This window comes from Ovis canadensis, chromosome 10 (assembly GCF_042477335.2).
Source record: "Ovis canadensis isolate MfBH-ARS-UI-01 breed Bighorn chromosome 10, ARS-UI_OviCan_v2, whole genome shotgun sequence".
Lineage (NCBI taxonomy): Eukaryota > Metazoa > Chordata > Mammalia > Artiodactyla > Bovidae > Ovis > Ovis canadensis.
In genome coordinates, this window is record NC_091254.1 from 15,812,321 (window position 1) to 15,837,537 (window position 25,217).

The following is a 25,217-nucleotide window of genomic DNA, read 5'->3' on the forward strand; positions in this document are numbered from 1 at the left end:
AGTGAAAAGTGAAAGTGAAATCGCTCAGTCGTGTCCGACTATTAGCGACCCCATGGACTTCATGGGATTTTCCAGGCAAGAGTACTGGCCTTGTAGACTCCTCTAAAAGTTCAAAAATGTCTGAATTCCACCAACAGATAAAACTTCAAGTTCACTCATTCTTCACTTCCAGGATGAAGCTTCTAAATTGTGCTGGTTGATGGGTAGATAATGTAAATGTGCTACTTTGCCAAGAAGTTGGCCCTTGGTTTATTGAGTACTACTCTTAAGTCTCAGACCATTACTGTGGTATCCAAACTGTGAAGATTAAGTGAAAAAGCATGTACCCAACAAACCACTCCTAACCTAAAGTGCATAAGACACTTGTGGTATAGTTTCTTGAAAATAAGGCACTAAACGAATAAAGAAAAGCTTTCTTGTTATACATTATTCAAAGGCAATTTGGATAACATCTTGTTATACATTATTCAAATGCAATATTTCACAATACCAAATAAATACTAAAAAATGCCCCACGGCCAAAGGATATATCAATATTGGATGAAGTTCATTCACAATACTTTATTTAGAAACAATTTAAGATTCTGAGTCTATTACTTTTATAAATGTAAATTGGGTGGCTTTTTTCCTTCACTGAATTCATTTGAATTCCCTTTCCTTCAGACCAATCTAGCTGCAGTGTTTCTGCTTCCATCAAAGGCCAGATGAGTGTATCAGGCAGAGAATCAACAGTCCTGGCTGTGGTAGCATGAGGCTGGGTGGTGGTATGCAGTCTGTGTCTCAATTTCCCTGTTGATAAAAAGAAAGGTTTGGATCAGGTCATCTCTAATATTTTTTTCAGCAATATATTTTCATGATTCCATGTTTTAAGAAGAACCAACTGAATTTTAAGGGTCAGAAATGACTTGTGGTCAGTGTATGTGCAAACTCATCATTAAGCAATCATTTCATCTTTAAGAGTTCAAAAACAATTACTTACATTGTAATTATATTGCTTAAAATTTCTACATATACTATAGGATAATTACTTCCTAAAGTATGCTATACTAACATAATTATTTCAACTTTACAGATTCATTTATTTGGTCAACAATTTTTGAGCACCTAGCATATTTCAGGTATTATGTTAAGTCTTGAGTATAAGTATACATCATCACAACATAGTCTCTGCTTTTAAGGAGTAGGTGAATAAAATAAAATAATGGCAATAAAAATGCTAGAAATATAGGATGAATTCTATATAGTGTTCAGAGTGAACATAAGGGAAAGAGGTCAATTCTATCTGGAGGGAAGCTTCCGTAGAGGAAATGGGGCTTGACCTAAGACTTGAAATTAGTGACAAGAGGAGTGATAAGAATGAAAGTGTTCTGGGGAAGAAAGATACACCTGCAGAGATAGTAAAGCTCAAGGTGACACCTTCAGGAGGACAAGTACTTCACTATGGCTGGGGCTTCAGAAAGGAAGAGTCAGGCAAGAAAGATAAAAGAGGACTTTCCATCTCATGCTAAGGAACCAGGTTTTAACTAGCAGTGATGGGAAGTCATTTACAGATTAAAATCAGGGAAATAATGATTAGATGTGCATCACTGGAGGCTTCCTTTCACATTGTTTTCAAAGATGAATCAGATCATGGCCAAGGAAGGAAGGGAGATGATATATTAGTTGGTCATGACTGCCATAACAAAGTGCCACAGACTGGGCAGCTTAAGTAACACAAATTTCTTTTCTCACAGTGCTGGAGGTTTGAAGTCTGAGATCAAAGGTGTCAGCAGGACTGTTGCCTTTGAGCCCCGTCTTCATGGATTGTGATGAAGGCCTTCTCTTTGTCTTCACAGAGTCTTCCACTGGTGAAACTCTTACAGCCAACAAATATGACCTCATTTTACTTTACCTCCTTAAAGCCTCAGTCTCCAAATAGTGTTACATCTGAGGTACTGGGGGTTGGACCTTCAGCACAGGAATTTCTGGGGATGTAGTTCAATCCATAACAGATGAGTTATAGAGAATGCGATGCAATGGTCCAGCAAAGAGACAGTTAGGGGCATGAACAAGGCAAGAGCGGTGGGCATGCAAGAGTGGTGATGGGCACAGGACACATCAAGGACTGGACACCACCTAGGTCGGGGTGAGAGGAGCAAGGAAAGAAGGAGGCCTCTTAGATTTCCTCCCTGAGAGAAGGAGGGCCAGGTGTGAGGAGGGGGCTTTGAATTTTTACATGTTTTGATATTATATTTTTACATCAATTTTTGTACTTAGCAACACATGACATGTATATACCTTAAACAGTCACATATAACAGGCTTCAGTAAGAAAAAAGTCCTTTGCTTCTCATCCACTTTCTATGCCTTCTCCCCTCCTCAGAAGCAATCACTTTCAACTATTTAGCTCTTTCATCTGGTGCTTACCACAATGTTTCTAAATAATATTAGCATTATGTTGATGGGACTTAACATCATTCTTCGTTCTGAGTTTAGAACTGACTGGGAGGCAAGCACAGGAGTCAGATGACTAAAGATCAAAGTAGCAGCTTATTACTGACCAAAACAGATAAGTTCCCTAAAAGTTCACCCTAAATTTAACAAACCTACCCCGGCCTGGCCAAGGTGGACAAGCTACAGGCAGAGCTTGCCCCGAGAGCTTCCTTCTCACCAGGCAGTGATATGGGACTCGAAGGAATCCAGTTTAAGAACTGATGTCTTTAAAGATCTTAGAGGAGTCTGATCAGATCTGGCTCCAACTCCCCAATTTATCAGTAAGAAAAGGTTCAGAAACAGAAGAGTATCCCACCATCTGAAAATTAAAAAAAAAAAAATCAAAAGAAGAGTTAAAATCAAGAAAGAAGGAAGCTGATCATACTAAGGAATTATCATTAATTTTTAGTATAATGATGATATTACAGTTCTGTTTTCTTTTAATATTTCTTTTTGGCAATATAAACTGAAATATGTATGCATGAAATGATATCTGAATTGTTTCAAATTAATATCAGAGAAAGTAAGTGAAGGTTTAGATGAAATAAGATCGACGGTAAGTTGAAGCTGGGTGATGGGTACCCAGGCCTTCATTATTTTATTTTTCTTACTTTTATATCCACTTATTAAATTTTAAAGAAAAAGAATTATTACAAAAACCAAGAGAGTGAAAGTAGTTGGAAATGATAAGGCTACTAAGAAGTTAAGTAAGATAAGAAAGGCAGAGTTCTTTGCTTTGTTGATTAGAAAAGTATTTATTCATTTTGTTCATTTCTTGAGCACATATTATATACCTGGCACTACTCTGGGGACACACACAGAGGAGAACAAAATGGAGAAGATACCTGCCCTCTTATAAATTACCTTCTAATGACAGTGACTTTCTCCAAACAGTTTTATGCAGTGGTGAAGAGGAGCCGTCTAATGGCAGAAAGGTACAGAGAGAAGGGAAGAGGTAAACAAAAGATAGAGTAAACTTTCCAAGGGGTAAAAATGCAGTAGATGGAAGAGGCTTTTTTTGTTTGTTTAATGTGAGAGAGATGAGAATATTGCCAAACTATAAGGATGGAGGTTATAGAAGAGAGGATGCTATCAGAAAGAACAATCAATAAAATCCTAGAACTGCTGGAAAGAATACAGTATTGTAAAGTAAAATAAAGTAAAAATAAAAATTTAAATAAATAAATAAATAATTTTTTTAAAAAAAGAATTGCATCAGACTGCAGTAGAGGGATCTTCCTTGAATAAAAAAGGCCACGTTTTCCCTAAGTTTAGAATAAAGGAGGAAATTCTGCAAAGGTGGATTCTGTAAAGATGGATTCTGCATAATAAGATTAGGGTGAGAAAAGTTAGCTTGGTCTAGGCCATAGGTATTATGTAGGAAGTGGGTACAGATTTTCTTATCCATAGATCACACAAATGCTCATCTTTCCTTCCAATTCCCATCTGCCACTTAGACAACCTCTTGATATCCCATTCACTTCCTTGGAAATTCCATCCCAGGCTCCACGGTTAAATTAGATTCTCTGTATATCAGTTAGAAATGCATTCAGCTGCAATAGGTGAAATACTAATACCAAAAAGCCTCTTAACAATGCTGTTAAAGCTCTAGACTTGCTCATTCCTTCTCCACTATTTTAATTGATGTTTGTTTCATCTCCATGGGCACAAAATGGCTCCCATAGCACCAGACATCACATCTCAAGTAGTAGAAAGAGAAAATAACAGTGCCAGGTGCATCTGTTCCTTTTATCAGAGAAAGCAAAAGTTTGGGGGATTTTTTTTCCCCTTGAAATCTCTTGCATACTTCTGCTCATACATACTGGCCAAAACGATGTCTCTTGGCTATCGGGAAAGTGTTTGTTAAATGGTAGAAGTGTGCAAAAAGCAGCAACAACAAACTAGGCTGGGAATGGTGGTAGTGAACTAACAGTGTCTATCATACTCTATTATACTTTCTTACTAGACTGCATGCTCTCTGCCAACAGAGCTCATGCCTATGCCTCTCACCAACATATGCCATCACTTAGAGCAATACCTGGGGCAGAGGGACATCTGAAAGTTTTGCTGGCCAAGGATCCATCTTTTGTCCTTTTTTTTTTTTTTTTTGGTTATAAAACCTTGACTTTCTTTGGAGTGGCCCCTGCCAGAGTGCATGCAATTCTAGTAGGTCTCAGTCAAGGGGTTCTATCCTTCCAGCAAAGGTGTGAGAAGTGACTCAAGTCAGTCACTTTCCCATCTTTCCTGGAAAGTTAAGTCTTCACCGGGTGCAAACATTGGAAGCATGGATGCCAGGAAATCCTCTCTCTTGCTGTTAGACCCTTGGAACTTCCATGAGTCTTGTCCTGGAGACCTGCTTGGTTTCAGCTTTGCCTTCTACTCTGTGAGACATCCTCTAGCTTGACCATAAACTCATTTTTCGTTACTTTGTTCCCTTATCAAGAGCATCAAAGAAACCTAGCTGATAAATGAAGGCATTTAATTGGTGAATGATGATTGTTTTAATTAAAGTTAACCTATAAGCCAAAGGATCGTGCAACAAAAATGAAATAAACTGAATAAGATTCAAACTTTCATTTGGGGCCAAACTTCTTGATTTGCAGTAAGTTTTACTCTCGTGACTACAAAATGTTTCTCCTTGTCAATCTCTTCATTTTAAATGTCAGGGATTATGTTTTCTAATACCTGGTTTACTCTCCCATGATGCTTCTATCCTAATTCCCATTGTCTGCCAGTCCATGCCTTCTTTGTCCTCTCTCCTCTCCTCTTGAAAGGTGTCTGTTATCTCTAGACAAGCAGCCATCAAAGGAATATCTTCTTCACACACATTTATGAGTTGTCAGAATGACAGTCTCAGTGGGATGTTACATCACTGCCTCCAACTCTGAATGGTACATTTTCTTTTCCTTCAGGTTTGCACCTGGGTGTAAAGTTTTGAAGTTATCTTTGAAAACCATTTGCTCAGAGCCAAGCCAAGTTATAGCTTCTAAGGGAGGAACTTTGGGGATATTCTGTTCCAACTCCTTCCCTTTGAAGAAGAGGAGGAAGGCCCAGGGCATGCTGTGACTATCCCAAGCTCATACACTCTATTCTTAATAGAACTCCAAGTCTGGGGACTCCTTGATTCTTTCTACCAGACTTTCTTTTTTTTTTGTTATACAACTTTAAACCACACACTATGTAAAACATTAAAATACTTACCCTAAAGTCTCTAACTCCACAGCCTAATTATTTTGTATCCTCAGCTAAAAGTGACTGCAGTCTGAGTTCTCCAGGACACAGATTCTTTCATTGGTGAGTGCCCTTGGCACACACATCTGGGGAAGTGAGGAGAGGAAACAGAAATGGACTCAGAGAGAAGTCAGTGGTGATGCAGGCCCTTGAGAGCTAAGCCAAGGCTTTCAGTTCAGGCGCTCAGTCGTGTCCAACTCTTTGCGACCCCATGAATAGCAGCATGCCAGGCCTCCCTGTCCATCACCAACTCCTGAAGTTCACTCAGACTCACGTCCATTGAGTCCGTGATGCCATCCAGCCATCTCATCCTGGGTCTTCCCCTTCTCCTCCTGCCCCCAATCCCTCCCAGCATCAGGGTCTTTTCCAATGAGTCAACTATTTGCATGAGGTGGCCAAAGTACTGGAGTTTCAGCGTTAGCATCATTCCTTCCAAAGAAATCCCAGGGCTGATCTCTTTAGAATGGACTGGTTGGATCTCCTTGCAATCCAAGGGACTCTCAAGAGTCTTCTCCAACACCACAGTTCAAAAGCATCAATTCTTCATCACTCAGCCTATTCACAGTCCAACTCTCACATCCATACATGACTACCGGAAAAACCATAGCCTTGACTAGACGGACCTTAGTCGGCAAAGTAATGTCTCTGCTTTTGAACATGCTATCTAGGTTGATCATAGCTTTCCTTCCAAGGGGCAAGTGTCTTTTAATTTCATGGCTGTAGTCACCATCGGCAATGATTTTGGAGCCCCAAAAAATAACGTCTGACACTGTTTCCACTGTTTCCCCATCTATTTGCCATGAAGTGATGGGACCAGATGCCATGATCTTCATTTTCTGAATGTTGAGCTTTAAGCCAACTTTTTCTCTTTTCACTCTCCTCTTTCACTTTCATCAAGAGGCTTTTTAGTTCCTCTTCACTTTTTGCCATAAGGGTGGTATCGTCTGCATATCAGAGGTTATTGATATTTCTCCCAGCAATCTTGATTCCAGCTTGTGCTTCTTCCACCCAGCGTTTCTCATGATGTACTCTGCATAGAAGTTAAATAAGCAGGGTGACAATATACAGCCTTGATGTACTGCTTTTCCTATTTGGAACCAGTCTGTTTTTCCATGTCCAGTTCTAACTCTTGCTTCCTGACCTGCATATAGGTTTCAAGAGGCAGGTCAGGTGGTCTGGTATTCTCATCTCTTTCAGAATGTTCCACAATTTATTGTGATCCACACAGTCAAAGGCTTTGGCATAGTCAATACGGCAGAAATAAATGTTTTTCTGGAACTCTCTTGCTTTTTCCATGATCCAGCAAATGTTAGCAATTTAATCTCTGGTTCCTCTGCCTTTTCTAAAACCAGCTTGAACATCTGGAAGTTCATGGTTCACATATTGCTGCAGCCTGGCTTGAAGAATTTTGGGCTTTACTTTACTAGCATGTGAGATGAGTGCAATTGTGTAGTAGTTTGAGCATTCTTTGGCATTGCCTTTCTTTGGAATTGGAATGAAAACTGACCTTTTCCAGTTATGTGGCCACTGCTGAGTTTTCCAAACTTGCTGGCATATTGAGTGTTACACTTTCATAGCATCATCTTTCAGGATTTGAAATAGCTCAATTGGAATTCCATCACCTCCACTAGCTTTGTTCGTAGTGATGCTTTCTAAGGCCCACTTGACTTCACATTCCAGGACGTCTAGCTCTAGGTGAGTGATCACACCATTCTGATTATCTTGGTTGTGAAGATCTTTTTTGTACAGTTCTTCTGTGTATTCTTGCCATCTCTTCTTAATATCTTCTGCTTCTGTTAGGTCCATTCCATTTCTCTCCTTTATCGAGCCCATCTTTGCATGAAATGTTCCCTTGGTATCTCTAATTTTCTTGAAGAGATCTCCAGTCTTTCCCATTCTGTTGTTTCCTCTATTTCTTTGCATTGATCCTTGAGGAAGGCTTTCTTATCTCTCCTTGCTATTCTTTGGAACTCTGCATTCAGATGATATCTTTCCTTTTCTCCTTTGCTTTTCACTTCTTTTGTTTTCACAGCTATTTGTAAGGCTTCCCCAGACAGCCATTTTGCTTTTTTGCATTTCTTTTCCATGGGAATAATCTTGATCCTGGCCTCCTGTACAATATCATGAACCTCTGTCTATAGTTCACCAGGCACTCTATCTATCAGATCTAGTCCCTTAAATCTATTTCTCACTTCCACTGTATAATCATAAGGGATTTGATTAAGGTCATACCTCAATGGTCTAGTGATTTTCCCTACTTTCTTAAATTTAAGTCTGAATTTTTTAATAAGGTGTTCATGATCTGAGCCACAGTCAGCTCCTGGTCTTGTTTTTGCTAACTATGGAGCTTCTCCATCTTTGGCTGCAAAGAATATAATCAATCTGATTTTGGTGTTGACCATCTGGTGATGTCCATGTGTAGAGTCTTCTCTTGTGTTGTTGGAAGAGGGTGTTTGCTATGACCGGTGCGTTCTCTTGGCAAAACTCTATTAACCTTTGCCCTGCTTCATTCTGTATTCCAAGGCCAAATTTGCCTGTCTCTCCAGTGGAAGAGACCTGAATAAATCATGATGATAATTGAAGTGTAAAACTAAACATATAAAGGTAAACATGCTCACAAGTAGGGGATGATTATGTACACTGACTTGGGATGGATAAGATCCAGGAGACACAAGAGAGGAAGAAGAGCCAGCAGTCTCTGCCTTCCTTAGCAAGAGGAATCACTCGTGTTCGCACCAGAAAGTTTCTGTTTCCTTCCTTCCTTTTCAAGTCTCTCTCCAATATCTTCCCTTTGAATATAATCCTGTTAATTCCACTCCTCACTTATTTAATGTATTTTCCTACTTTCTTCTAATGTCTAGGGACGCATTTTTCTCTATTCTTAAAAAGCTAATCCCTCAGCCTGTTTTAAGGGGAGCTTTAAAAGCTAATTGTGTGCCATTTTGCACATTCGTTGTGATTGCACATCTAGCAAAGAGCATTTTCAAGGGATCTGTAGACTTAATGGGTTCAGGTTTCAAATATGTACATAATTAAATTTCTGATGTTAATAAAAGACATATTCTAGATGCTAAATAGAAATAAAATCCTGAACAGGGAGAGAAGTGGGGAATGGAGTCCATTAACAAGTACTTACTCATAAGGAGATGTTAACAGGTGATACTGCCAGATCTGAAAGGTTATGTTGCAACTTTGACTGGGGAATATAATCAGAAAATGCTAAATTGGGACTTACAATTCCATGGCAGAAAGAAAGAAGAAAGGAAAGAAATAATGAATGGAAAACAATTTGTCACCTTCAGACTTGAGAATTGGAGAAGAGAACACACACCAAAGTGCCTTTGAAAATAGCTGACAGCTTGCAAGCTTCCTCAGAGAGCCTGGCTTCTCTCCCCGTGCTGGAGGAGCTGGCCTCAGACACACAGAGAAAGATCACTGAGCAGTCTGGCATGCCCAGGCTCGGTCTCCTTTCCCAGGAGAGCATCCCACACACAGCGAGAACAAGTGAAGGCAAACCACAAACCCACAGCACACGGCGCTGTCAAGCCAGACCCTTGGACCGCACACCGGCTGCAGCCTTTGTCACGTGACAAATGGAAAGCGCCTGAAGCCTTTGCTGTCAGTGCCAAGAAAAGCTTGTCCCGTCAGGGACCCACCTGGGTCCTGAGCCCAGGAGGTTGGAAGGTGGATGGGGGCAGTGCATGATTACAATCAGTACATGAGCCAAAGTCTCCCTCTGCGTTGAGAGTGAGATCAAGCCCCATCTGCGTTTGATGGCCTGTAAGAATGGATAATACAATACTGTTCACAACCATGTTCTGGGGGCGGGGATCGTGAAATTTTCAATGGGTTGTTCAGGCCCATCTGGAGGGCTGATAGATGCCCTGAGACACGGAATCATTTTGTCAGATGCCAAGGCAGCTTCTTAATAGTCTGACCTTTACATTTGAAGTCCTTCGGTTCTGAAGATGAATTACAGCCTAATACAGCCAAAAGGTGAGGCAGTCCTCTCCACATCCATGAATTGTGTGAGCTCCTGAGAAGAGGGAGCCAATGATTATGTGTGAGTTCAGGTTTTGGCCCCTGTCCCCTGCTGTCTCTGAGCTCAGAGTGGTACTATAGTCCCAGAGTCAACTCTGTGACACATAAAACCAAGGCCAAACCTCAAGCCACCAGCACCAAGTGCTGTTAAAACAACAAAGAACAAGTATGTGTGTGTGTGTGAGCCCATGCCCTGATCACTGGAGATGTGGAAAACAAAGCCAAGGAAACAGAACACCAGCTGGCACCAGAGACTGACATGTCTGCATTTAAATACTTCAACTTAAAAAGTGATTTTAAAAATTACTTTCAAATAAATTATTCCTGAGCATGGCTGAGGTTCCGGCTGCATTTTGTATGTATAACTTTACTTTTACATTTAACCATCATTTGGGGACATCTTTTATGTATCAGTCATCATGCCAAGTAGCAGGGAAAAATAAAAACAAAGTTAAGCTTAAAAGATGGTTTATTATAGAGACTCCTGGGAAATTGTGTTCAGAATATTCATAACTAAACTTTGAATGAAAACACAATTATGGGGGCTTCCATAATGGCTCAGTCATTAAGAATCCACCTGCCAATGCAGGGCACACAGGTTCCATCCGTGATCCTGGGAGATTCCACATGCTGTGCGGCAATTAAGCCAGTGTGCCACAACTAATGAGACAGCACACTAGCGTTGTCTCCCAGAAGCCACAAGACCAGAGCCTGTGTGCCCTAGAGCCTGTGCTCTACCACGAAGAGGATCCCTCGCTCCTCGCAACTAGAGAAAAGCCTCCATAGCAATGAAGACCTGGCACAGCTAAAACATAAAAACACAGCTACGTCCTTCAGAGAGTCATCGTTCATGGAGCCTCTGCTCCTCGAACTACCCTGAGTATGACCGACTTTCCACTTTATTGCAGGGTAACTTTCTGTGGGTGAACTTGTAAGGACAGAATATGGCAGAGCCTTCCAAATGGGTCCTCTTGAGGCTGCAACTAATCCACTGTCTCAAAGTAGTAGTGTGCCACACACATCTAACCCAGAGAACTTGAGTAACAGGGTTGAATGAGTCTTTTGATTTTTGACATTATATTTTTTAAAGAAAACCATCTATTTTAATGTTTGCAAGAATTCTTAGCAGCTAGTATTGACTATTTAACACGTGCCAACCACAGAGTTCAATGTTTCACATAATTTTTTTTTTTTTTTTTTTTTTTAGTGGTCAGTTAGGTAGGTGCAGTTATCCTCAGGTAAGGAAACATGCTCAGAGAGTCTAAATCACCCACCTAAGGGCAAATAGTTAATAAAGGATGAAACATAGATTCGCACCCAAGCACTTGGACTTTATGACCCAAGCACTGGTCATAGCAAACACCCTCTCTTCCAACAACACAGGAGAAGACTCTAACATGGACATCACCAGATGGTCAACACCGAAATCAGATTGATTATATCCTTTGAAGCCAAAGATGGAGGAGCTCTACACATTCAGCAAAAACAAGAGCGGGAGCAGACTATGGCTCAGATCATGAACACCTTATTGCCAAATTCAGACTTAAATTGAAGAAAGTGGGGAAAACCACTATACCTTTCAGGTATGACCTAAATCAAATGCTTTATGACTATTCAGTGAAAGTAGAAATAGATTTAAGGGACTATTTCTGATAGAGTGCCTGATGAACTATGGACGGAGGTTCGTGATATTGTACAGGAGACAGGGAGCAGACCATCACCAAGAAAAAGAAATGCAAAAAAGCAAAATGGCTGTGAAAAGAAGAGAAGCAAAAAGCAAAGGAGAAAAGGAAAGATATACCCATTTGAATGCTGAGTTCCAAAGAATAGCAAGAAGAGAGAAGAAAGCCTTCCTCAGAGATCAATGCAAAGAAATCGAGGAAAACAACAGAATGAGAAAGACTAGAGATCTACTCAAGAAAATTAGAGATACCAAGGGAATATTTCATGCAAAGATGGACTCAATAAAAGACAGAAATGGTATGGACCTAACAGAAGCAGAAGATATTAAGAAGAGGTGGCAAGAATACACAAAAGAACTGTACAAGAGATCTTCATGACCCAGATAATCATGAAGTTGTGATCACCCCCACTCACCTAGAGCTGGACATCCTGGAATGTGAATTCAGGTGAGCTTTAGGAAGCATCACTACCAACAAAGCTAGTGGAGGTGATGGAATTCCATTTGAGCTATTTCAAATCCCGAAAGATGATGCTGTGAAAGTGTCACACTCAATATGCCAGCAAATTTGGAAAACTCAGCAGTGGCCACATGACTGGAAAAGGTCAGTTTTCATTCCAGTCCCAAAGAAAGGCAATGCCAAAGAATGCTCAAACTACTGCCCAATTGCAATCATCTCACATGCTAGTAAAGTAATGCTCAAAGTTCTCCAAGCCAGGCTTCAGCAATACGTGAATCGTGAACTTCCAGATTTTCAAACTGGTTTTAGAAAAGGCAGAGGAACCAGAGATCAAATTGCCAACATTCACTGGATTATCAAAAAAGCAAGAGAGTTCCAGAAAAATATCTATTTCTGCCGTATTGACTATGCCAAAGCCTTTGACTGTGTGGATCATAATAAACTGTGGAAAATTCTGAAAGAGATAGGAATACCAGACCACCTCACCTATCTCTTGAGAAACCTGTATACAAGTCAGGAAGTAACAGTTAGAACTGGACATGGAACAACAGACTGGTTCCAGACAGGAAAAGGACTACATCAAGGCTGTATATTGTCACCCTGCTTATTTAACTTCTATGCAGAGTATATCATGAGAAACTCTGGGCTGGATGAAGCACAAGCTGAAATCAAGATTGCTGAGAGGAATATAAATAACCTCAGATATGCAGATGACACCACCCTTATGGCAGAAAGTGAAGAAGAACTAAAGAGTCTCTTGATGAAAGTAAAAGAGAACAGTGGAAAAGTTGGCTTAAAGCTCAACATTCAGAAAACTAAGATCATGGCATCCGATCCCATCACTTCATGGCAAATAGATGGGGAAACAGTGGAAACAATGTCTGACTTTATTTTCCTTTGCTCCAAATCACTGCGGATGGTGATTGCAGCCATGAAATTAAAAGACGCTTACTCGTTGGAAGGAAAGTTATGACCAACATAGACAGCATATTAAAAAGCAGAGACATTACTTTGTCAACAAAGGTCCATTTAGTCAAGGCTATGTTTTTTCCAGTGGTCATGTATGGATGTGAGAGTTGGACTATAAAGAAAGCTGAGTCCAAAAGAATTGATGCTTTTGAACTGTGGTGTTTGAGGAGACTCTTGAGAGTCTCTTGGACTGCAAGGAGATCCAACTAGTCCATTCTAAAGGAGATCAGTCCTAGGTGTTCATTGGAGGAACTGATGTTGAAGCTGAAACCTCAATACTTTGGCCACCTGATGCAGAGAGCTGACTCATTGGAAAAGATCCTGATGCTGGGAAAGATTGAGGGCAGGAGAAGGGGAAACAGAGGATGAGATGGTTGAATGGTATCACCAACACAATGGACATGGGTTTGGGTGGACTTTGGGAGTTGGTGATGGACAGGGATGCCTGGCATGCTGCAGTTTATGAGCTTGCAAAGAGTTGGACATGACTGAACGACTGAACTGAACTGAACTGAACTGAACTGACTTGGACTTTGCAATTCTACCATCCCCTGTTGTCAGCATTGGGACTTCCTTATCACTTTTCACTGGGGCATAATAAATGGGAAGAGTCTCTAAAGAATTGCTAGGACTACTTGATTGAATAAAGTCTCCATTTGGAGACATTTATGGAGTAACAATTGCCAAGGCAGACACATATACCTGCCCCTACATTCCATTCAGGGGCAACGTGATCTCTTCTGGATCCCAGGACAGTTCTACTCTTCTATTACCCTCTACTGTGTTGATTTATTTATTGGTCTTTGTCCTCTAGTAAATAATTCTACCCAGCAGGAGGGATTTCAAATTATTTATCTTTGGATTCCCAGCACCTATCACAGTGCCAGGCATATTGTATGTTTAAACAATGAATGCTTAAATGACTCAATAAATGTATTAATCTAGAGAGGTAGATATTAAAAAAATAGATCAGAACTAAAAGAATCAGAGTGGGGTAGAAATGGAATTTATTGAGTAGTATATGCAAAGTACTGTGATTTGCTTATTTTAATTTAATTATCCTTCAGAACAAACTTCTGAGGTAAATCTATATCTCCCATTTTACAGGCAAAGTAAGCAATGCTTGGAGAGTTTAAACAAGTTGCCCTGGGTCACACAACTAGTAAAGAGTACCATCGGAATTTAACTCAGGTTCTCTAGTTTCAAAGCCATGGTTGGTTGGTTGTTTGTTTTTTGGTTTTTTTTTCTGTCCTCTTGCCTCCTCTAACTTTCCAGTTGCTTCCACCAAGTTCTAAGAAATCTATTCTTCCTCAGTTGTACCATACCTCATCTTCTTTCTTAAACTTTGTAAGGATAGTCTCATAACGTTAATTATTTTATAATCTAGCAGTCTAAAATGTAAGCTGTTTTAACCAGTGACTAAACGAACAAAATGATGGATGAATGGATGGATGGATAAATGGATTCATTAGCACTTCTCTTATTCTTACTAAAACAGCAATGTTAGTTGGAAAACTAGGGTTCCAACATTTAGCTGTAGAGCAAGATTTTGGTCTCTATACACAAGTGTATATCTCCAGAATTTCCTTTGGTATTTTTTAATTGATTTTACAGAAAGTATGGAAATTAAAATTTATTTTGCCTCTATATTCCTTAAAATATAATTAGAGTTTATAAGAAACTTAATTGCATTTAGTCACTTTAGAACAGTGCATTTAAAATGTCGTAATTTTAAGTGAAATTGCATGAGTTTAATAATAAAATCAAGTTTTTCATATATTGTTAGAAATTGCTAGTTAAATGAATTCTCAAAAGACAAAAGTTGCTGTTTAGTACTTTAAAAACTTGTCAACGACTGCCTTGCTATTTGTTAAATTGTACTATAGAATATACAATACACTTTGAGAATTTTTATTTTGGCTTATAAAGCAGAATTAAGAGTTTTCTCCTGAAATTTATTCAATAAACTTTATTAGTTCTTCTTTTGACCCTCACTACGGAGAAGGCAATGGCAACCCACCCCAGTACTCTTGCCTGGAAAATCCCATGGACAGAGGAGCCTGGTAGGCTGCAGTCCTTGGGGTCGCTAGGAATCAGACATGACAGCGACTTCACTTTCATTTTTCACTTTCATGCATTGGAGAAGGAAATGGCAACCCACTCCAGTATTCTTGCCAGGAGAATCCCAGGGATCGGGGAGCCTGGTGAGCTGCCGTCTATGGGGTTGCACAAAGTCGGACGCAACTGAAGCGACTTAGCAGCAGCAGCAGCAGGGAGAAAGAAGATAAGGACACTCAGTGAGTAAAGACACAGAGCAGAGCATTAAAACTGGCAGTCGAAAACATGTAGAATATTCAGGCAATAAAATACTGGAAGTAAGTGGCAACATGTGATTCCTTGGAGCATAAAGTATGATAGACAGTAGATTTGAGAGGGAAGAGAAACTCTGTGGTCACTAAGTAGGGGACAGTTTTCACATATGTGGCATCACTGATATTGATCATGTGAGAGGGCTCAGTTTAGAGCCAAGAATGCCAGGCACTGGCTGGATATTATCTTATATGTGGAATCTAGAAAAAAGAAAAAGCAAGCTCATAGATACAGAGAATATATTGGTGGTTGTCAGAAATAGGGGGTGAGAGGGGAGGGATTAGATGGACAAAGTTGCTCAAAAGGTACAAACTTCTAGTTATAAAATGAAAAAGTTATGGAGGTATAATGTCCACCATAGTGACTATAGTTAATGTATTGTATATTTGAAAGTGGTAAGAGAAATTTTTTAAAGTTCTCATCACTGGAAAGAAAAGGTAATGGATGTGACTTAGACGTGTTGTTTGCAACATGTACAAATAGCAAATCATTGTGTTTTGCTAACATATATCAGTTAACAGAAGGTAACATAATGTTATATCAGCTATACCTCAATTTTTTAAAATGTCAGGCACTGGATGATTAGACTGGACAAGAGCAGTTACCATCTGATATGTATCTGTTTCTACTAAGTCTCACAACCAACCTCTCCGGTGAGTATGATTATCATGCCCCCTGAATTGAGGCTCATCTGTGAACAATGTCTCATCAGGGAGTAGTGGACATGAGATTCAAACTTCCAACTGCCATCTCCAAAGCTGTACTACCCGACTAAGGTGTAGTCTACGAACTTCCACTATAACCAACCAGTTCTGCTACACTATAAAGGGTCTTGTACCAAGTTTCACTCTACTGCTGAGATTTACAAGTACACTGAGTTTTCTTCTAGGTTGTCCAAATAATTTTTTGCAATAAGGAGTTCATGATCTGAGTCACAGTCAGCTCCCGGTCTTCTTTTTTCTGACTGTATAGAGTTTCTCCATCTTTGGCTGCAAAGAATATAATCAATCTGATTTCGATATTGACTGTCTGATCATGTCCATGTGTAGAGTCAGCTCTTGTGTTGTTTGTAGACAGTGTTTGCTATGACCACTGCATTCTCTTGGCAGAACTCTTTTAGCCTTTGCCCTGCTTAATGTTGTACTCCAAGGCCAAGAAAGAAAGAAAGGAGAGAAAGTGAAGTCGCTCAGTTGTGTCTGATTTGTTGTGATCTTTGTGACCCCATGGACTGAAGCCTACTAGGCTCCTCCATCCATGGGATTTTCCAGGCAAGAGTACTGGAGTGGGTTGCCATTTCCTTCTCCAAGGCCAAACTTGGCTGTTATTCCAGGTATTTCTAGACTTCTTACTTTTGTGTTCCTGTCCCCTATGATGAAAAGGACATCATTTTTTTTATTTTTTGTTGTTAGTTCTAGAAGGCTTTGTAGGTCTTCATAGAACCGTTCAACTTCAGCTTCTCAGCATTAGTGGTTGGGATATGGACTTGGGTTACTGTGATGTTGAATGGTTTGCCTTGGAAATAAACAGAGATCATTCTGTCATTTTGGAGATTGCACCCAAGTACTGCATTTTGGAGTCTTTTGTTGACTATGAGGGCTACTCCATTTCTTCTAAAGGATTCTTGTCCATAGTAGATGTAATGGTCATCTGAATTAAGTTCACCCATTTTGGTCCATTTTAGTTCACTGCTTCCTAAAATGTCCATGTTCACTCTTGCCATCTCCTATTTGGTCACTTCCAATTTATCTTGATTCATGGACCTAACATTTCAGGTTCCTTTGTTGTTCTTTACAGCATTGGACTTTACTTCCATCACCAGTCACATCCACAACTGGGCATTGTTTTTGCTTTGGCTCCATCCCTTCATTCTTTCTGGAGTTATTTCTCCACTGATCTCCAGTAGCATATTGGGCACCTATCAACCTGGGAGTTCATCTTTCAGTGTCCTATCTTTTTGCCTTTTCATACTGTTCATGGGGTTCTCAAGGCAAGAATATTGAAGTGATTTGCCATTCCCTTCTCCAGTGGACCACGTTTTGTCAGAACTCTCCACCATGACCCGTCCATCTTGGGTGGGCCTACAGGACATTATTCATAGTCCAAATAATTTCAATGGAATATAAATGGAGGTAGAGCAAAAGATCCTAGGATGAAGACCTAGTCAAGTGCTCTTTCTTGAACACACATGCCATATCAAGTACAGCACTTGAATAAGTATGGCAATTTTGGTAGAGGATTCAGAATTATGAATTCTGAAGAAAAGAGATATCTTTTCACAATTGTAGGAAAAATATTTACATTAATTTTTAAAAGGACACACACACATAACAGTGTTGCCTGACAAATTATACTAAAATTTTCCCACATTCAAGAGTAACTGTGATAAAACTATGCCCAAAATAGTTTACCTGAAACATTATGGGTCAGATATGTTTTGAATTCAGAATTTTTTAGATGTTAGTAAAGTAACAGACTACTGTATTACATGACACCCTCAAATGGTATATGAAATGCTGACTTAAAATAATAGACTGCCAGATATTTCTCCAGCAAAGATGGGTTTATTCAGGATCAAAAGGGATGCAATTCAAGGTCTGTGATCATGGTGAGCCTCCTACAAGTCCTGACAGGAAAGAAGAATGCTTTCATAGAGAAAAGGGAACTCGAGAGGGCTATACAAAACAAAAAGTACTCAGGTTTTCTGTGGCTGAGTCTTTGCCAGGGGAAAAAAACGACTCTTCTTTATGGGCTCTGCTATTGTTGCAGGGTGTGAGAGCTCCCCCTTCTGGTTTTTCAAGTCTATTTAATTGAGGTCTTTACTGTATTAATTGTTTACAAAGGCAGCATGAATATGAAATATTAACATTTATGTCATGAAATATGAATATTGACACTAAGTAGGTTAAATAAGTTCTATATGAAACTTCATGTGATTTCTGGTGAGGTTTTGCTGCCAAAAAAGTTTGTCACAAATTTATCAACAAATTTTTCAGAGAGTTTTTAATTTCAAAATTATATATAAGGAGTTTTAGACCAATATTTTCTTGAAAAACCGTATTTCATATACATCATTAAACATTGTGGTGGTGGTGGTGGTTTAGTCGTTAAGTCATGTCTGACTCTTGCAACCCATGGACTGTAGCCCACTAGGCTCCATGGGATTTTCCAGGCAAGAATACTGGAGTAGATTGCCATTTCCTTCTCCAAGGGATCTTCCTGACCCAGGAATCGAACCAGAGGTCTCCTGCATTGCAGGCAGATTCTTTACCGACTGAGCTATGAGGGTGTCAGGAAGCATTTAACAGGAGGCTTCCTGTGTGCTGTTTTGGATCTGCCAAGAATCCTCTGTTCCCTATTAATTCGGAATTAAGAGGAGAGGCAAGCCTCTCCTGGGGCTGAGGGATCCAGGCATTTCCTTTGTTAGTTTTTCAATACTTTAATACACATCGTGATAAGTACCTTCTTCCTTCTTGTGAACCATACGGTAAAAGTGATTATTTACAACTCTCTCTGTCTTTGGATCACTTACGTTTTGTAAGTCTAGAATTTTAATCTTCATCTTTGCTGAGAATAACTACAGTATATAGGCCTACACCATGTTGACTAAAACACCTTTGCTCCATCAGAGCTTTGGTCCCCATGTCTTTCTTTCTCTTTCTTTCTCTCTCTCTCGGGCTATTTCTTTGGAGCACAGAGGCCCTCTGAGTTCATTTTCCTTACCAGGCTTCTAAGACCCTCTCGAGAAGGCGCTCTGCGCCTTCACCCCATCGAGAGGGCACCTGAGGCCTCCGTGAACAGAGCAAGTCCCGTATAAGGGACTTTATTGGTTTTTTGCATAAACCAAGGAATATCAGCCTCTTTCTTATCGTTGACTAGGGACCACCAGGTTCTGGTCCATCAAAGGACCTCAACATGAGCAAAGCCCATTAAACATTGTATTTTGTAGAGAAAAAAGTCCACATCTCAAATTGCAACTTAGAACAAAGTAAACATTCATTCCATCATGCTTTTTTGTATAGTTATTACTTCAATACATGTGACAACCTACAGAAAATAAGCCAGTTAAATTTGATATAATAGATGCATCAGGATTGGTAAAATTAAGACTTGTAAAATCCTTAGGATTGGTAAAATTATGAAGCTATAGAAGTGTTTCCATAACTCTTTCCCTATACTGTCAACCAAAAGCACTATGCAGGAGACTGCAAATAAGAAAGAGTTTATTTGGGGTCTTAAGAATTGCAACTCAGGGGACACAGATTCAGGTAAAGCTTAAAGAGGGTCCCAGGGAACAGAAAGAGCCAGGGGCTTATACACACTGAAAGGTTTGTCAACTGGAGAAATGTACCACTTAAAATTTGAAAATAACATTTTATTTGGTTGGTTTAGAAATTAAGGCCAGGATATAGCCTATGAGACAGCTCTTAGGAGTTGTTAAATGAGGTAAGGGAGGAGCAAGGATATATAGAAGTTTTTACTGGAAAAAGAAAAAAAGAGAGAGAGAGGAACATCAAAGATTACCACTAATCATGAAAAAAAAAAAAAAACAGACATCTCAATGAATAATTTTAGTGCCTTTCTATGTATGGAAAGAATCAAGAGACTGGGCTTATTTAAATCATAAATGCATCTTAACTAGGGGCAGTATCCTGTTTTTCTCCATCCTGAATTCCTCTCTGTGTGAACTGTTGAGGGCTGCTGCAGTGGCTGTTGGCTTTATGACCATAATATCTTGTTTACTGAAAAGGCATTTCGCTTTCTTAGTTCACAGTGCCTCCTCTTGATCATAAATTCAACCAATATTTGGGAGGAATTTCATGACCATTTTGTCCCATGGTGCTAAGAAAGCTCATTCCTAGATCAGGCAAATATTCTGGTGAGAGGCCACTCAAGTGAGAATTCTTTGGATTAGACACTGTTGGTAATCTAAAATTCTCTGGATCACCTGTTTTGCTAGTCTACTATGATTCGGGAAATGTTTTCCCTCATTGTTCCTTCACATATATAGAGTTGCACTATTAAAATTATTCTATGTAGTTATATATATGATTGACTGCATCTAGACATTTAGCCATCATTAACATTATTGAAAGAGATGAGAATACCAGACCACCTGACCTGCCTCTTGAGAAACCTGTATGCAGGTCAGGAAGCAACAGTTAGAACTGGACATGGAACAACAGACTGGTTCCAAATAGGAAAAGGAGTAAGTCAAGGCTGTATATTGTCACCCTGCATATTTAACTTCTATGCAGAGTACATCATGAGAAATGCTGGGCTGGAAGAAGCACAAGAGGGAATCAAGATTGCTGGGAGAAATATCAATAACTTCAGATATGCAGATGACACCACCCTTATGGCAGAAAGTGAAGAAGAATGAAAAAATCTCTTGATGAAAGTGAAAGTGGAGAGTGAAAAAGTTGGCTTAAAGCTCAACATTCAGAAAACGAAGATCATGGCATCTGGTCCCATCACTTCATGGGAAATAGATGGGGAAACAGTGGAAACAGTGTCAGACTTTACTTTTTGGCGCTCCAAAATCACAGCAGATGGTGATTGCAGCCATGAAATTAAAAGACGCTTACCCCTTGGGAGGAAAGTTATGATCAACCTAGATAGTATATTGAAAAGCAGAGATATTACTTTGCCAACAGAGGTCTGTCTAGTCAAGGCTATGGTTTTTCCAGCAGTCATGTATGGATGTGAGAGTTGGACTGTGAAGAAAGCTGAGCACCGAGGAATTGATGCTTTTGAACTGTGATGTTGGAGAAGACTCTTGAGAGTCCCTTGGACTGCAAGGAGATGCAACCAGTCCATCCTAAAGGAGATCAGTCCTGGGTATTCTTTGGAAGGACTGATGCTGAAGCTGAAACTCCAATACTTTGGCCATCTCATATGAAGAGTTGACTCATTGGAAAAGACTCTGATGCTGGGAGGGATTGGGGGCAGGAGGAGAAGGGGACGACCCAGGATGAGATGGCTGGATGGCATCACCGACTCGATGGACATGAGTTTGAGTGAACTCCGGCAGTTGGTGATGGACAGGGAGGCCTGGCATGCTGCGATTCATGGAGTCGCAAAGAGTCGGACATGACTGTGAGACTAAACTGAACTGAACTGAACATTATAATCCCCTTCATGGATCACAGCCTTGTCATGGCAAAGGGGCTTGCATAGCTCAAAGAAGCTTTGAGCCAAGCCATGCAAGACCATTTAAGATAGACAAATCATAGTAAAGAGTTCTGAGAAAGGTACACTGGAGGAGGGAATAGCAACCCACTACAGGATTCTTGCCTGGAGAACCCCATGGACAGAATGAAAAGGCAAAAAGATATGATATTGGAAGATGAGAGGATGACATGTTTAGATAACATCACCAACTTGACAAGAGTTTAAGAAACTCTAGGAGATAGTGAAGGACAGAAGAGCCTTGTGTGCTGCAGCTTGTGGGATGACAAAGAGTTGCACAGATCTTAGCAACTGACAACAATATGATATGTAATATATACAAAATAGGATACATAATATGTGATTTATTTATAGTTTATATATGTATTTGTACATATATACATGCATGTGTTTGTGTGTGTTATTTGCCCAGTTATGTCCGACTCTTTGAAACACCATGGATGGTAGCCCACCAGGTTTCTCTGTCCTTGGAATTCTCCAGGCAAGAATACTGGACTGGGTTGCCATTTCCTCCTCCAGGGGATCTTCCAAACCCAGGAATCAAACCAGGGTCTCCTGCATTGCAGGCAGATTTTTTACTGTCTGAGCTACCAGAGAAGCTCCTATATTAACCATCTCATTCTCTGCCATCCCTTTCTCCTTTTGCCTTCAATCTTTCTAGCATCAGGGACTTTTTCAATGAGTCAGCTCTTCATATCAAGTGGCCAAATTATTGGAGCTTCAGCTTCAGCAACAGTCCTTCTAATGAAATTCAGTGTTGATTTCTTCTAGGATTGACTGGTTGGATCTTCTTGCAGTCTAAGGGACTCTCTACAGTCTTCTCTAGCACAACAATTCAAAAGCATCAATTCTTCAGTGCTAAGCCTTCTTTATGGTCCAACTCTCACATCCAGACATGACTACTGGAAAAACTATAGCTTTGACTATGTGGACCTTTGAGGGCCAATTGATATCTCTGCTTTTTAAACACTGTCTAGGTTTGTTATAGCTTTCCTTCCAAGGAGCAAGCATCTTTTCATGGCTATAGTCACCATCCACAGTGATTTTGGAGCCCTAAAAAAATAAAATCTGCCACTGCTTCCACTTTTTCCCCTTCTATATGCCTTGAAGTGTTAGAATTGGATGCATGATCTTAGTTTTTTTTTAAGCCAGATTTTTCATGCTCCTTTTCACCCTCATCAAGAAGTTCTTTAGTTCCTCTTCACTTTCTGGCATTAGAGTGGTATCACCTGCATATTTGAGGTTACTGATATTTCTCCTGGAAATTTTGTCTCCAGCTTGTGAGTCATCCAGCCTGGCATTTCCTATGGTGTACTCTGCATAGAAGTTAAATAAACAGGGGGACAATATACAGCCTTGTCGTTTTCCTTTCCCAATTTTTAACCAGTCCATTGTTCCATGTCAGAGTCTAACTGTTGCTTCTTGACCCACATACAGCTTTCTCAGGAGACAGGTATGGTGGTCTGGTATTCCCATCTCTTTAAGAATTTTCCATGTTTGTTTGTTTTTGTTTTGTGATCCACATAGTCAAAGGCTTTCAAGTAGTCAATGAAGCAGAAAGAGATGTTTTTTCTGGAATTCTTTTGCTCTCTCTATTATCAAATGAATGTTGGCAATTTGATTTCTGGTTCCCCTGCCTTTTCTTTTCTCTTCTTTTCCTTTTTTAATGTAAATTTATTTATTTTAATTGGAGGTTAATTATTTACAATATCGTATTGGTTTTGCCATACATCAACATGAATCCACCACAGGTATACACGTATTCCCCATCCTGAACCCCACTCCCTCCTCCCTCCCCGTACCATCCCTCTGGGTCATCCCAGTGCACCCTGCCTTTTCTAAACTCAGCTTGCACATCTGGACAGTCTCAGTTCACATACTGCTGAAGCCTATCTTGAAGGATTTTGAGCATAACCTTGCTTGCATGTAAAATGAATGCAATTACACAATCTTCAGAACCTTCTTTGGCATTACCCTTATTTGGCACTGGGACGAAAACTGACCTTTTCCATTCCTGATGCCATTGCTGAGTTTTCCAAATTTGCTGAGGTATTGAGTGCAGCACTTTACCAGCATCATCTTTGAGGATTTTAAATAGCCTAGCTGAATTCCATCATATCACTGGCTTTGTTGGTAGTAATACTCCCTAAGGTCCACTTGACTTCACACTCCAGGATGTCTGGCTCTAAGTGAGTGAGCACAGCATCATGGTTTTCCGGGTCATTAAAACCTTTTTTGTATTGGTCTTCTATGTATTCTTGCTATTTCTTCTTAATCTCTTCTGCTTTTGTTAGGTCCTTACTGTTTCTGTCCTTTATCATATCCATTCTTGCATGAAAAGTTCCCCTGATATATATGAATATAAATGTTCTTCTAATTGCTTTTTTCACCAACAGAGACCAATAAACAGTTATTTCTAATGAGAGATTTCTAAAAATTTACCAATTTAGAATTTTTTTCAATTCAAGGGCTCCTTCAGCTGGTCACTGATGATATACCTAAATAGCAGCTCAAACCAATAAGACAGAAGTGGCATCCCCACAAGAGATCTTCTGCAGTCTTCAGAAGATCTGGAAAGCTCACTCTTCCAAACTAAGAATATAAAGGGTCTTGTTGTACAGGCAATGCAACAAAAGGCATTGTGACAAAAACCTCTGTGAGTTGGCACAGAGAGAAAAAGCCCTGCTTAGAATCCCAGTCTACGTGACTGGTGGCCAAATGTACACCATATGTGTACCTTCTGGATGGCAGAGATAAAGCCCTCAAAACATTGAACAGGGAAAAACAACAAAATAAAACAATTCCTAAGATCAGTTAGAACATTTACATCTCAAAGACTCAGGGAGATAAATACAAGGGTTCTTATTTCTTTAAGGTCAGCATTCTGAAAAGATGTTTTCTGAAGCTAACTTGCAAAATTTCCTTGTAAGTGTAACGTTTGTACTTACAAAAGCCTGCCTGAAATATTAGTTGGACGGTGGCAATCTGTTGTTCCTTTTGTTTTGAAAGCTTTTTTCCCCATTCCAAGGTCAGTTTGCCAAGATAAATTGCTAGTGATGACCATGTGGTACACCAATGTGCTATTTGTGAGCTTAACTTCTCTAGGTCTTTCAGCCCTCTTACGTGTCTCAAGTTCTCCCTTGGGCAGTTTACAACTACTGTGGCTGCCCAGAATGCTGAGTAGCCAGCTCTTATGTGTGTTCCCAGCAGAGCAAGTTGCTTATTAAAATGAGTCCCCTATAGGGACAGCTGCATAGTATGAGGACTTGCTGCCACCACTTTGAAAACTTTTTCAGTTTCCTAAGAAAGCTTTTGTCAACTGGCAGGAAGATTTCCCTTATTCAGAGCTGAAAGTTCTCATGATATATTTTCACTTTTATTCCAACAAATTCTATTAAAGTATCCAACTCAAGGAAGAACATCAGGCCAGTCTCCCACTAATTACCAAGCCCAACCTTATTCAGTGTCTGAGCAAAACTCTTCTAAATGTCTTTTAATGGAATATAACCCAGGTACTGCTTCTTGAAACTAAGTTTCAAGGATAACCTACTCCTCCAGAGAGGAATTTATTAACAAGATGTCTGAATCTTCATATTGTTATCAGTCTACTTATCCTAGGTAGACTGAATCTACCTAGGATCTTCAGCCAACAATATGACATCCAAGAACCAGGAGAGACTCACCCAAATTTGTCTGAACTTCCTGAGGAGGTCCTCTGCTTCTACCAGGGTCCAGATCTTTGTAGAGTTCACACAAAGTAAAGGACTCTGCTCTGGATCGCTTAGTGGATCATCACAACTATGAG

General features: G+C 39.9%; 1 long non-coding RNA gene across 1 annotated transcript; it reads right to left on the reverse strand.

Moving 5' to 3' along the window:
* Positions 1 to 541: 541 nt before the first annotated feature.
* On the reverse strand, positions 542 to 25,217 carry LOC138446833 (uncharacterized). Its single transcript, XR_011259569.1, has 2 exons — positions 25,096 to 25,217; positions 542 to 789 (listed from the first exon to the last, which is right to left on the reverse strand). It is a non-coding gene; the product is annotated as an uncharacterized lncRNA (long non-coding RNA).